Source organism: Malus domestica, chromosome 14, assembly GCF_042453785.1.
Source record: "Malus domestica chromosome 14, GDT2T_hap1".
NCBI lineage: Eukaryota > Viridiplantae > Streptophyta > Magnoliopsida > Rosales > Rosaceae > Malus > Malus domestica.
Genome location: NC_091674.1, coordinates 11,219,790 through 11,233,587, shown reverse-complemented (window position 1 = coordinate 11,233,587; position 13,798 = coordinate 11,219,790).

Genomic DNA, 13,798 nt, shown 5'->3' with positions numbered 1-13,798 from the left:
ATCAATGCTCTCCAAACTGCTCTAAATTTGAATAAATTGAATGATTTATGTGTCATGGATTTTGGCGCCACAGACCACACGACAAATCAATGTTCTAAACTTCATAATTTTGAAAATTCTCCAAACATTCCCATGTGTCTATTGCAAATGGCAAGGGTGCCAAGGTGTTAGGGAAAGGAAAGATTAATCTAGTCTCGAATAAGATTGAGTCAAGTGCCTTATATGTTCCCTCATTTTTCCTATTCAACTTCTCTCTGTGGGAAAACTCACAAATGCCCTAAATTGTTTAGCCATTTTCTCTCCTCACAATGTCATTTTTCAAGATTATGTCACCAAGAAGAAGATTAGTGGAGATTTTCATTTAGATTAAGTCTATTACCTAGCAAAAGATTTTCAACTTCCCAAAGGATTCCAAGTCAAGTCTAGCACAAGATACCCACTTATGGCATCAAAGACTAGTACACCCATTATAACCAATCTTGTCACCTTTGTTTCCAAATGTTTGTAAGGAGTTTATTCATTTTGACACTTGTCACATGCCTAAGTTTACTAAACTTCCTTGTTGTTCATCCTTCTCTAGAACTAGCAAAATGTTTGAACTTGTACACTCGGATACATGGGGACCATTTTTTGAATCATTTGATGACATAAGTACTTCTGTAACTTTTGTTGATGATTTTTCAAGGGTTACTTGGTTTTACCTCATGAAGTTTAAGAGTGAAGTCATTCAAGTGTTTAAAGAGTTTCACAGCCTTATTAACAACCACTTTTGACTCCAAAATAAAAACATTAAGGTTAATGACACTGAAATATATATCCCATAGCATGATGCAATACTTGAGCACTCATTGAATCATGCATCAAACAAATTGTATGGGCACACTACAACAAAATGGCATAACCGAGAGGTAACATCGTGATTTACTTGAAAAAACTAGAGCTTTGATAATACAAATGAATGTTCCCAAAGATTTTGGTCTCAAGGTGTCTTGACTGCAACCTACCTTAAGTTTTAAGTCACAAATCTAGGTGTTTAAAGGAAGAAAATTTGAGTTGGATCACCTCATGGTATTTGGGTGCCATGTTTTTTCTATGTTTAGTTTCATCACAAGGATAAATTGGACCTTAGGGGCTAGCAAGTGCATTTTCCTTGGTTATTCATCATTTCAAAAAACTTACAAGGGTTATAACCTTGAATTAAACTTACAAGGATTATAACCTTGAATTGATAAGGTTGGTTGTGTCAAATGATGTAAAGTTTCTTGAGTCTAACCTTTATTACAGCAAGAAAATTGATGCTTCAAATCAGGGGGAGTTTCTCCTTAAATATTTTTTTTTTTTGCTCATGACTGCAGAACAATTACTTGAAGCATAAGTAACACAAGTTGTTCTCCATGCTGAAAGTGATCATCTACTGAAAGTAATGATGCGGTTTCCAGGAGTGATGAATTGCCTCAAACTTAAAATGATGAACATGTTGACATAGAAAATGATATCTTACCACAATAATCAGGCAAAATCGCACTTATGTTGGACAACCTCCCTCAATGCTTCAAGATTATGTCACTTACACTGCAAAACATCTAATCTCTAAATGCTTGTCATATCAAAATGTCGCACAATCTCATGTTACCTACCTAAGTACCATTCGTAGTCAAAATGAGCCTCAAAGCTTCCAAAAACCTAATTACCATGATATGTGGAAAGAAACCATGAAGAAAAAGCTTCAGGCTCTTGCCAAACACCAAACTTGAAGCATTGTCAAACTTACAAAAGGAAAGAAGTTAAGAGCAAATGAATCTTGTTGATACACAAAACCGGATGTCTTGGAACAACATAAATCCGACCATGAATTTGCATGAATTGTAAATGACACAAGATGTATCATGGTTCACCCCAAGGTTCGGGCTACGTCCACACTGATTGTATTGTATTTCTCTGAGAAGTGAGGGAGAGAGCCTTTGTAATATGAGAGGGGATGTGAGAAGGGTGAGAAGGCTTAGGAATGGCCTCTCCTAATTGTAAGGGTGATGGGTCCTTTTATAGAATAAGGACTCCTCACTTATTACATATTTGCCCATTCCTTTATCACATAATTACATTTAAGTCCCCGAGTATTTGTACGAGATCTAAATACGAGGCCCTAAATATGGTATAAACAGTAGTCCCCCAAGTCTTCAGTCAAGAGAGTCTTTTGGCTGAAGACTTGAAATTCAGTCCATGTGTGGGCCGAAGTAACTAGATACTGTCTTGAATTGATGCTCGATATAAGGCAGTGCTCAATCTGAAATAACGTTCAACTAGAAGTAGCACATGCTGCTCAGCTGCTCGGCTCGTGGCTTATGTTGCCTTGGTTGGCCCGGCTTGCGACGTTTGAAGGTGAGGGAGTCCCTTTTATAGAATAAGGGTTCGCTCCTCAATACATGAATGATGGGCTAGAGTTGATGCTCTCTAATGATGGTGAGGGAGTCCCTTTTATAGAATAAGGGCTTATTCCTCAATACATAAATGATGGGCTAGAGTTGATGCTTGCGGCGAGGTGGTTGCTCAGTAGGCGGCGACGCTCTCTAATGGTGGTGAGGGAGTCCCTTTTATAGAATAAGGGCTTGCTCCTCCCTCAATACATAAGTGATGGGTTAGGAGTGATGCTCGCGGAGAGGTGGTTGCTCAACTGGCGGCGTTGCTCTCTAATGAAGATGAGGGAGTCCTTTTTATAAAATAAGGGTTCGCTCCTCAATACATAAATAATGGGCTAAGTCCCCCAAGTATTTTTCATGAGGCCCAGTTGAGGCCCAATATATGGTACATAATGTAGTCCCCCAAGTCTTCGGACAATAGAGTCTGTTGGCTGGAGGCTTCAAATTGAATCCATGTATGGGCTGAAGTGGCAGTTGTTCGGAGGCGGTATTTGTATACCCTGCACTGAAGCTTTGTAGGTGAAGCTTTGCAAGTGAAGCTTTGAAGCTAGAGCTCTGTAAATGACGCTTTTGAAGCTAGAGCTCTGTAAATGAAGCTTTTAAAGCTGATTGACATGAGTGATGCTCATGAATGTTTATGTTGATTGACATGAGTGATGCTCATGGATGTTATCATGAGTGATGCTCATGAATGTGAACATGAGTGATGCTCGTGAATGTTGACATGAATGATGGTCATGAATGTTTATGTATGATTGTCATGAGTGATGCTCATGAATGTTTATGTATGAATGACATGAGTAATGCTCATGTATAATTTGGAGTACTGGGCGTACTTTTGATCACCTGGTTGGTGGCATGAATGGCTAGTTGCCAAATGATATTAGAGTACGGGTTGTACTTTTCATCGCCTGGTTGGTGGTAATAGCAGCAAGTTGCCGAATAATTTTTGGAGTGCTGGGTGTACTTTTGGTCACCTGGTTGGTGATAATAGAGGGCCTGGCTCTTTTGGGCATATGGTCATTCGCCCTTCACATGACATTGTGGCCCATTATTTTGGGCTTGTCGTTTTTTTTTTTTTTTTTTTACCCTCTGATGGGGTTTATACAGATGTTTCCGAAAGATAAGGAAAATAAATTACATCATTCTGGTGGGGTGTTTATTCCTTACTTTTACTTTCTCTTTTGCTTTCTCTTTTGCTTTCGCTTTCTTGGAGGACTGCTCTTTTAAGAATAATGGTGCTCGGTATCTTGTCAATCCAATGTCCCAAGGCACTGACACAAGGAGATGTTGGGACCTTGTAGTGGGATGGCAACAGCTTGGCATCATTAGATGTTTTAATTCCTTTATCATCGTGGTCGCTGGGCCACTTTCCAACTGTGTGTTTAAAGGAGCCTGCTTTACCTTCACTGTTTTTCCCGTCATATCTCACCAGCGGTGGAGCCATGGACGTGGAACAGGAATTGCCACGGAGAAAAGATCGCACTTTCCATTTGGTGGAGGTATCTGGTCCTGATCTCCATCTCCTGGAACTTGCCTAGAAATTAGCTCTTCTGAATCCACAGTATTTTGGGGAAAATGGGTTTCTTTTCAGTTTCATACCCATTCTCTGAGAATAGAAGAATAGAAGAAAACATTCATCCACGCCGCTTATCAGAAGAACATAGACAACAATGGCATACACCGTTCTTAAAGACAACAATGACAACAATGGCATACACTATTCTTTAAGACCTCACTGTTTTCTTTTCGGTTTCATCCAACACTTCAGCTGCATCTTTAACAAACCCACCTCGAGAGTACAACCATAAGCGACGAACCCACAAATCCATTTGAACTACACCCAGACTTCAAAGCATCCCCATGAATCCCTCGTCCAAATCCCAAATCCCCCAACTCGATACTTTTCAAAGCAAACGTGATGGTGTCGTTATCCAAACCGATATTCCACCACCTCAAATATACGTACTGTTATCCAGAGAGACAAATAATCGGGGACGATGGAGGTGGGCTGTCTGGGCTTGGGCCTGGATTCGGGTAACCTTGCACCGGCTGGATCGCGGCCGCTAATTTTGTTGGCGGGTAGGTCGGATGACGTATGGGTGTGGGAGAGGGCGAAGAGGAAGAAGATGGCGGCAACGGTGAGGATGAGCTCTTCCACTGATCTAGGAAATCAACAGTGGTGATGAACGAAGCCCCACGAGCTAAAAAATGGGTCGTCGACGTGGAATGGAGCCACTGCGCTCGCCAAATAGTCGATCGAGCAGGGACCAGTTAACACGGGCGACATGGTCGACGAGGGCGGAAGATTGTAGTCCTAGTATCAGAGGAGCTTCTCGCGCGGCGGGGTTGGTTGTGGCGGGTAAGGCTTCTGCAGAGGTGACCCAAATGACAACCACGACAGCAATTAGGAACAACCCAGCTTTGTACCTTCACCCCATCATAAGCCCAGCAAAACCCAGATGGAAAAATCAGAGGATTTTCAAAAATCTGATTGGTTAGTTAGTCTTCCTCCTTAGATCTTTGATATTTTGGCCCTGTCACCGACCTCTAAGCATTGAGAATTTGAGATCTTGGGTGCTGGGTGACTGAATGTGATGAGAACTTTAGGCTTCTCCTGGCCACCCATTCCTTGGGCTCGCGTTCTTCCAGATCAAGAGACGAACGTGATGAGAACTCTGGGCTCCACCTGGGCCACCCATTCTTTGGGCTCGCGCTCTTCTAGATCCGGAGATACTGCTGCTGCCCGGTTTGAAACCATCCTTGGCTTCATCTCCGAGCCTCAAAACTACTGCTGGGCATAGTGGATTGGTGCACCTGCAGAGACAGAGAACTTGTTTTCTTCTGGAATTTGGATTTTGGTGATGGTTCATGAATTTGGACGGGTTGGAGTCCGTGTGGGTCTTGGAGGCTCTACAAGACAGATAAATGAGAGATTTGATTCCTTTGGTTTTTCCAGGTTTTTGCAGATTTGCAGATTCACGGTAGAGGTGAAAAAATGAAAGAGAACCGACACAACTTTTCGTATCGATTCCCACAGACGACACCAAATGTTGATGCACAAAACCGGAGGTCTTGGAACAACGTAAATCCGACCGTGAATCTGCATGAATTGTAAATGACACAAGATGTATCGTGGTTCACCCCAAGGTTCGGGCTACGTCCACACTGATTGTATTGTATTTCTCTGAAAAGTGAGGGAGAGAGCCTCTGTAATATAAGAGGGGATGTGAGAGGGGTGAGAAGGCTTATGAATGGCCTCTCCTAATTGTGAGGGTGAGGGGTCCTTTTATAGAATAAGGACTCCTCACTTATTACATATTTGCCCCTTCCTTTATCACATAATTACATTTAAGTCCTCTGAGTATTTGTACGAGATCTAAATACGAGGCCCTAAATATGGTATAAACAAATCTACAAGGTTAAGTTTCACTCGAATGGATCTATAGAAAGACACAAAGCTCGGTTGGTTGCTTGAGGTTTCACCCAAACTTATACAGTGGACTACTAAGAAACCTTTTTACCAGTTGCAAAGATGAACAATGCATGGTTCATGTATCAAATGGATGTGAAGAATGTATTTTTGCATGGTAATCTCAAGAGAAGGTTTATATAAAATTGCCACCAAGTCACCCTCAAAGCCACGAGTTTAATTTGATTTGTAAACTACGCAAGTCTATCTATGGACTAAAACAATCCCCAAGAGCTTGGTACGCTAAGCTTAGCTCAATCTTTGAAGAGTTTGGTTTCACAATGAGCATTACAGATTCATCCATGTTTGTTTGAACATGGATTGTTAGTAAGCCGGTAGTACTCATATGTGTGGATGATCTCATCATCACTGGAGACATTGCTGAAAAGATCTCCAATCTCAAACACTCACTTCAATGGAAATTTTCAATCAAGGACCTTAGATTGTTAAAATACTTTATGGGATAGAAATGACAACATTCAACAAAGGGTTGTTACTAAACCAAAGAAAGTATGTCTTGGATCTTCTCAAAGAATTTAACATGAGTGATGCTAGACTTGTCCATACTTCTTTTGACAACAATCTTGGAAGGCAAGCCACTCCCTAACATTGGTTACCATCAAAGGTTGGTTGGTAAGTCAATCTATCGTACTATCACTAAACCTGATATATACCTTTATTGTTAGCATAGCCAAGCAATTCATGCATTCTCCCACACTTGAGCACTTTAATCTTGTCAAAAGAATATAGCGATACCTTAAGGGATCAATTGGACATAGAATTATTATGAGGAAAAAATGCAAGTACTTAAGTGATAGGGTACCATGATGTTGAATGAGCAGGGAATGCAATTGATCGTAAATCCACTACTAGATATTGCACATTTGTTGAAGGAAATCTGGTGACATGGAAGAGTAAAAAAGAAACCTTTAATTGTAAGGTCCATTGTTGAAGCTTAATACCAAGCAATGGCTTCAACAACATGTGAGTTAATATGGCTTAAAGGTCTCTTGAGTAATTTAGGGTTCTTTACAAGTCATCATGTGTCCTTTATTATGACAATCAGGCAACAATGCATATTGTATTAAACCCAGTGTTCCATGAAAGAACAAAACACAACGAAGTAGATTGCCATTATGTTCGTTCTTAAGTTTAGTCCCCAAGTGCTTCAAGCTCACTATATTAGAAGTTGTGATTAATTGATAGACATCTTAACCAAACCCTTGGCCACAAATCATTTCAAAATACTTCTTTCCAAGCTTGGTCCCATCAATCTTCTGGACCCAGCATGAGGGGGAGTGTTGGAAGATGTTCACTTAAACACACTAGGTAATTAGGGTTTTTGGATATTTAGAGTTTGGTCAATTATCATGTACTAATCCACTAGACGTTCAGATTATCATTGCTTGGTTTCTAGGCTTCCTATCCCATGTCATCCTTTCTTGTATTTAGTATTTCTATTTACTTGTAGAACACAATTACATTTAGTCAACTCATTAATTCCAGGAGCCATCACTTTTAGGGTTTAGATAAGCCTGATTTTAAAGGGCGTGATTTAGGGAAGAGTCATCGTGTGTGATGACCTTCTCTTGCTATATATGTATCTTGTACATCCTGTAATGGTTCCTCATGAATGAATATACAACATAATTTGAAAATTAACAGGCTTTATCCTAACTGTCGACATGATATGAGCAATGGGCTAGTAAAGCTTGTATTACTTGGAACAAATCCAAGGTTTGCAATATAGTTGTACTTTTATGTGCAAACGGAAGCAAATTCTAACAAAGTACCAATATCAACGTCGTAGGTGAAAGCTAAAACAAACAATCTCAAACTAACACAAGAGATTTACGTGGTTCGGCGTAAAGCCTAAGTCCACGAGCAAAGCATGTCGAGGAATTTCACTAAACAAATGGAGATTACGAAAGAGTGTTTAAACTCTCACAACCCAAATCCCACAAATTACAAACCCTAAACCAAACGAGTAAAGAACTCAAACAAATGGAGAAGATTCTCCCAAATTGCTCTCTAACTCACAAACTCACAAATTGACTCTCACCAAATTGCCACATGAATGAGCCACACTAAATACACTAACCCTAAGGTCCTATTTATAGTGCATAAGACCTAGGTTACAATAAGAATCCTAATAGGAAATAAATCCAAATCCTAATCAAATAGGTAATTAACTCCACCAAGGAAACTAACTAACAAGTCAAAACCAAACCCAAATAGGACACCAAAACCACATAGGTAACACAAACCTAATTTATTGCATCATCCTAATTTTGAGCAAAAAACCCAACATGGTGATGCTGCAATTGAGTAAGAATTGATTGTAAGCCTTATGAGATTATACAATTAAAACACAAACGAAGGAGTGACTAACCTGATTCCAATGGTAGTTATCGAAGATATAGCAGCCATGCAAGCAAAACGTGATCGATAAAACTCCAATCTTTATGTTTGCCGTGACAAACAAAAAAAACACCAACTCTTCTGTAAACTCCTAGCTTTATGACAATGCTCTATGGGAATCCTTAGTTGTCGTGTCTAGGGTTAGCAGGGACCGGTGTTTATATACTAGCCAAAAAGTCTTAGATTCCGTCCATAAGGGAAAACTAAAACTCTCCTTTCTTGGCTCTCAAGTAAAATATCATAATCATATATTATTAAGGATTCCATCAATCCTATTTCCAATATAAGACACCTTATATAGGATTGATATCTTTAAGAGATCAAATCACAATTAACATTATTCTCCAATATTACATTCCTATTACATATAGTAGACCACTTAAAGGTTGATTTATATTGGATAAATCCAACATTCTCCCACTTGGTCTACAAAATGTAATATTCATGTTTATACTTGAGATTGGAGACTAATGTCACTTTAGTGGCCATGTAACAGTGATTACATCTCGTCCTTAATGCAGCTTCTGTCAAATGCATTTCTTAACATGGAACTAACAAGGTTGTAGAGTTGACACAACCCAGAACCTTCATAATCACACATGCTAAGATCCTCATTCACATGAAACACAGATTATGATCAAGAGATGAAACTTTAAAATTAAACTTTAAATTAACCAAAATGTCTTACTTTATATCATCTCAGGTCCACCTTATTGTAACTCACAAGTTACACTTTATGCTTCTTCGAAGCCTTAAATCTGCCAATGCAGATATCCTTTATCTAATGAAACCACCATAACCTGCAGGTGTGAATACATCTCCAAAACAATCATGCATCACTTTCATTAGATCAATAATAATACAAACGATGTTTGTAGCCAACAGACACAACTGAAAATACCAAATAGGCACATGTCCAAGTAAAATATCCCAAAAACTTCATAAAACAAATTAATTCAACACTTGTGAGCAAGATGAATTAATATGTTTTTGACACTAATCTATGCACCATACTAGTTACTTTCATAGTGATTTCCAACACCTGCGGGCAAGATGGAAATCCTCACAACTGAGGTAGTGCACAAACTATGCCATGACATTTAATATGCAATTTGATAACAACTTGAAATCTGATATATATTTCATCAGATGATTGACTAGCACACGAAAAATGTGACTTAATGAATCCAACTGGAGATTAATATGAATACATGGATTCTATACATACTTTATAGGCCATCTACAAATGTAAGGCATTACTAACACGAAACTCAAAATCCCACTGATCTGCAACATCGTTACTTAATTTGCAAATCAAAAGTCACTTAAATCATACTGCCTTTGGGAATAGCCTTACTTAGTCAATGAATGCATATTACCTCAATAAAAGGTATAACTAAGCATGAAAGCATTCACTGCTGTTTACACAAAAAATGTGCATCCAACAACCATCTTATATGTATTAATAAGTCCACATTTATGCTAAGTCCTTATGAGCCCCAAAACAATATGATCAATCGAGAAATCTAAATGATTGCAAGTAATAGAAAATGTACGCATATACCAAGTATCCATTTGTGCAACTTAAACATATTATAGACATTCAAGTAACACAAATTCATGGAAGATAGAATAATGCTTTAATAGATTCATGCAAGTCCACTTAGTGCTCAAAATTTTAGAACAACTCCCACTAAGTTATCAGAGTTTATGCTTGCAAATAAGTTAATGAGTGTGAAGCCCAATTTTCGTTCACTAATTCTCCCACTTGGGTAAACACTCATTAATATATTCTTTCAAAGATGTACCTAAAGAAAATGTCTTTATATATTAGACATAATAAAATAGACATCTCAACCAACATAAAGTTGTCAAACAGAATTTCAGCAATGAGTTACACTTACTTTAGAATTTATCATAATTAATTTACAAGCTTGATTGCTACCAAATTTATATTGATCAAAATAGACATACTAATCTTCATAACATAGAAATAGAGAGCCATTTTGGGTCAAAATAGTAGTCTAAAGTCACGTCTCAAAAAACATCACAATCTGCCAGTAAAAACTGTCTATACGAGCATGGGTTACTAGTAAATTCACCATAATTAACATACATGGCAGAAAATTACGAAAATTTTCAGACACATAGTAGACATTTATATGTTGAACATATCCAAAATTCAGGTCATTTGGTGATCATTAGACGTGTCATTCACCCGATTTAAATCAAGACACGCAATCTGCCAGAAACAATTATGTGCATCTATCATGAATTTATATAACAAATTCAATTTCATATCATTTCAATTTCGATGTCCAAAAGAAACTTTAGTAGTCAAATTTCATCCTCTAAACTGACATCATAATTCAAATTGAAAAATTTACAAGCATAAGATTTAAACAATGCGTACCTTAGCAATCATTGATTAACCTTCATGGGTCCAATACTTTGCATCAACAAGTCTCATGAAGAGATACAAAATACATCATGATGCAACCGATTTCCATGCCTTCAAACCACAACCTTTTATGGGGCTCATTGTGGAAATATTTGTCACTAATGGCATGGAACTTTATCCCAATAAACTTCATGAAACTAAATTAATTTACACCTGTAGGCAAGAAAATTAACTAGTTTCTAGTACTAGATTTTATGTCACAAAAGTTCCTTTATGAAAAACTTCAACACCTGTAGGCAAGATGAAGGTTTTCACAACTTCTGTGAAATAAAACCCATACTATGCCATCTTAATTAAACTAAAAGAAGTAATCCACACCTGTAGGCAAGAAGATTATCCCTTTTATTCTAATTAAGATGCAAAGTTGACCGAAGTAACTCAAAAACATAGTCCCATTGCAAACTAAGCCGTTGCGTCTTGCTTAGTTGAAAAGGCATTGGTCAACTCTGCCCTGAAACAATACAAGAAGTCACATGGATTAATTAACTGTAAGTGACAAAATTATGATAACCTGATTCGAGCTTTGAGTTTTTGCCAACAAATGGCACTAATTCCTTCATGACTCCCTTTGACATTAAATTAATCTCAAAAACCTGACAACATACTTGAAGGAGATTAATCACATATAGAACTAGTTTTCACCACAAGAATGTCAATACTTATCATTACGGAGTCAATTAGAAATACTTTATGTAATGTGAGAGAACAATACATCCCTTTAATTTAAAAGCTAAATCGCTCAAATATATATCAAACGGGTTCCTTTCCTTTTATATATTTCTTTCCGTAGTACAAAACTACTAAACATAGCATTAAAATCATGCATTAGCTTTGTAAATACCAAATTAAATAAAAGGAACAACCAAAATTATTTTCTTCCATAGAAAACATCTCCAATATGTGCCCTACATTAGCCTTGAAAACTTGTTTTTCTTCTCCCCTTATGACACATAAAATTTACTAATCAAAGCACTGTTTAAATTCTTTAGGCATAGGAAAAACCACAAACAATAATACATGTTTGAAAATTCATGCTTATCAATTAAGCTACATACTTTGAATGGATTACATACCTCATGCCTTCATATGTTCACCACTTCTTTGTAAACATATATATAATCACATGACCACCATAATTCTCATATAAGAATAAATATAATACAAATGAGAAGTGTCACATAATTACTGCAAACCTCATTCATATGTATAATGTCCTTGTTCTTGCCACCAGATGCTTTCTGTCACTCTCAGTCAATCCACAAGTTATGCATCAATTTCATAGTTAACTAGTCATGTACAATTAAATGACTATACTGAGATAGAAAAGCAAAATTGTAGACAAAACTAATTTGATTAGCATGCAAATTCCTTATGGAGTTAATATCATTATAAACCGTACTTGAATGAATCCCCAATCATACTTAAGTGCTAGTATGTTGCATTACTAATCAACACATTTGTGTCTTTACATAAGATCATCTCAAGCTTAAAGCAATATAGGACAACCCAATCCCTTTAAAACACGCCATATGTCAATTTTGCTACATGTTTGCAAAACTTAAAATTTTAATCCATATTGATTACTTCCCATAGCAACCAATGACATGGCAATTACATTCAGTCTACACATTATCATGTAACAAAACTGATTCAAAATTTATTTCCATGAATTTATTTTACCCATGAAAAACAGTGCAATAGACTACTAGTGCCGAAACATCCAGACTATCTTGACAGAATAAAGTCTAAAAAACAAGTAAAATAATTTATGCATATTTACATATGCTTCTCGGTATGCCTTTTATATGCAAAGTAGAATTTATCATGTTCAAAACATATATTTTCTCTTTGTTTTGATAACCAAGTTTAAAAACTTAATAATAAAAAATAACCATATGCATGATCAACTAATTAATTCGCAATTGACACATATAATGATCAATATTGTTTGCTTTGATAGGAGACTTTACCGATCTTGCTGACTTGAGATGCTTCATAGTCTTTCTTGGCAAGATTAGTACAAAAGTACATATTTCTATATGCTTACAAAATTGACAACAACGTTAGCCAAAATAGTTGTATCTACCACTAAATCAATTCAACCAAAACATTGGCATGAATATCGAAATAGAAAGCTTAAAGCATGCCATCTTCTTCCAGTCATAATTAATTTAGTAAAGATGAGCAAACTGTTCCAATCTTTCTTTATGAGAACTGAATACAAGAAAGAAAGCGTGAAGTGCTTGAAAACCTACCATGCAACAATTATTAGTTTACCAATTTATGAGTGATATATCCGATAGCAAAATATGTGATTTCCTGCAAGGCTACACATGTCTTGGGAGGTGACGTCCATGACTTGTCTTATGTTGGACGACGGTGTCTTTATGCCTCGACATGGTTCGTTGGCTTTATCCGCTCCTTAACCCACCTCCATCAAGATCTCATATGCGATGCATATGTGAAATAGAAAACGTTAAGCATCATGGTATTCCAATTATACAATTCCATAAAATAATGAACCAACTATATCAATCTTCCTTTATTATAGTTAATTCAATATCATCATTAAGTGCTTCAATTAGAAAAGCCCACGTATGGATTTGAAGGGTGGTGACGGTGGAAGAAAACTTGAACTCGACAGGCACCACTCACAGAAACAGATTATCCAATTCTGTAATCGTTTTATTTAACTGATAATTTCGGTCTCTAAGACCAAATAGGAACTGATGTAAAACTTGTGTTGTGCATATCATACTAATATGCCACGTATATGCAATTATATGCGGAAACGTACAATATGCAGTTTTCAAGCAGGTCCAACATGGTGATGTTGCCGAATAGAATCACAATTTGGATTTAAGATCAAAATCGCAGTCCAAAAAGAATAATATTATAGAATCAAACTTCAAACCTAATAGGTTTTAATCATATAACCAATGACTCTGATACCAATTGTAAGCCTTATGAGATTATACAATTAAAACACAAACGAAGGAGTACTGACCTGATTCCAATGGTAGTTAT